The sequence below is a fragment of the Postia placenta genome, assembly GCF_002117355.1.
Source record: "Postia placenta MAD-698-R-SB12 unplaced genomic scaffold POSPLAscaffold_14, whole genome shotgun sequence".
Taxonomy (NCBI): Eukaryota; Fungi; Basidiomycota; class Agaricomycetes; order Polyporales; family Adustoporiaceae; genus Rhodonia; species Rhodonia placenta.
In genome coordinates, this window is record NW_020169845.1 from 238,708 (window position 1) to 240,898 (window position 2,191).

Consider the following 2,191-nt stretch of genomic DNA (forward strand, 5'->3'; position numbering starts at 1 on the left):
CACATGCCGGCCTCGGGCGGATACAAGTACTTGGTCCAAGGTAGATGCTCGCTCACGACTTACCCCGAGTTTCGAATGCTGTGAAAAGAGACAGCAAAAGCCCTCGCCGACTGGATCTTTGAAGACATCCTCTGTCGATGGGGCGCGCTTAGTGAAATCGTCACTGACAACGGTACGGCGTTCATCAAGGCGGCCAATTACCTTTTGAAGAAGTACCACATCAACCATATTCGAATCAGTGGGTACAATTCAAGGGCGAACGGTCTGGTCGAACGTCCGCATTTCAGCACGCGACAAGCCTTGTTCAAGACAGCCGACGGAGATGAGAAGAAATGGTCCCAAGCTGCGTATTTTGTATTTTGGTCTGAGCGCATCACGACTCGACGACGCATGGGCTGCTCACCCTATTTCGCTGTTACGGGCACCCATCCACTCATTCCTCTCGACATCGTCGAAGCTACGTATCTGCAACCACCACCAACTTCAGGCAATGAGATCGGTCATCGAAAGAATCGAAGAGCCATTGCGCTCCAGAAACGCGTCGAACAAGTCACCGAACTCCACTCGAAGGTCTACGAAGCACGTCAAACGGCAGCAATTCACTTCGAGAAAGAGCACGAGCACTCGATCCAGGATTTCGACTTCAAACGCAGAGCCCTAGTGCTCATACGCAACACAAAGATCGAGAAGTCCCTCAACCGCAAGATGCGCCCGCGATATCTAGGCCCCCTCATCGTTGTCTCGTGCAACAAGGGCGGCGCGTACATCGTGTGCGAACTCGACGGTACAGTCCTCAATCGACCCATCGCAGCATTCCGCGTCATTCCGTATTTCGCGCGCAAATCCATTCCAATCCCCGAAGATCTCGAAGATGTCTCGACCGAGCATCTTCGAGAACTCGAACTATCGAATTCTCTAGGCGACGACGACGATGATGAAGTCGAAGAAGCCAAAGAACGCGACGAATAGAGGTTCTTCCCTTACTTGTACAACACGATACGTACTTTCTTCTCTCCATTCCTGCTCTCACGTTACGCGATATGCTTGATTTTTATCCTACATTCCAGACCATCCCTTGTACGAACACCTTCGATTCAACTCGATAACTGTGACATCGTTCGACGTTCTACGAACACTTCGATTCGACCGTTGCACGGAGGCTCACCTTAGACGAGTCCTCCTAGGCTGTGATGACAAACTGAGCCTATATTTTCATTAAGTCTATTTTCCCTCACTACGAACATTTCGATTTCACCTTCTATGTCCTTCAATGTCACGAGTTGGTACGGCGCCTAGCCGTTTTTTAATTTTTCCTTTTCGCGGGCTCGAACCCGCGACCACTGTACTATATGCCTGATATGGACGCGTCACTATCTACTGTACGATTAGATTAGATGGGGCAGCAGCGCACGGCACAGCTCGGGCCCCGCTGACACAGCCGCCCTGACTCACCGGCCCCCGGGGCCGTGTCGGCATGCTGCGCACAGACCAGCTGCGCACGGACCAACGTGCACAGCCTGCCCTAATCTCCCCATGTATATAAGCCGGCCTCTGCTGCCCTAGGGACCTCAGTTTCGACCTCTTGTCCCTAGGTCAGTAAGCCCTCATTTGTATTCCTTTCTTACCTTACTAACTAATACATTCACTTGTCCCTAGCCTTAGGTTTGAGCGTTGCTCACCATCGCTTCGGTAAGAACCAGTCGAACGCCCCCAGCTCAAGTTTTCCTCTGTCGCTCGACCTCAAGTCGCGACATTAGGTCGAAACTCCCCACAGCTGCCGGCGTTCCATCGGGACCCACACACTTACATTCACTTCCTATAGGTTGGGTGGTGCGCACCCTTACTGTACCCTACGATACCTAGATAGCGTACCATACATCGCCACCGCTTAGGGGACGAACTCTTCAGTACCTGCACTTCAGTAGGCGGTACTTGTCCTCACGGACGCGTGGCTTAGGTTCCTGCTGCATACTAGCCAAAAGCAGTACTGGGCCCCACGTGAACTGCGAACCCTAGCGTTACCTTGGGCGCCGTAGGTGTAAGCTAGCTAGCACGGCCTTTCGTAGCACGCGCACCTCCCCTTCCTCCCCCCATCAACGTGGCTGACGAATTCTTCGACTGCTCTCGACTTGAGCACGCCTTCGACACCCAGGAGCAGGTCGACGTCTCTCGTGACGACCCAAACAGCAAC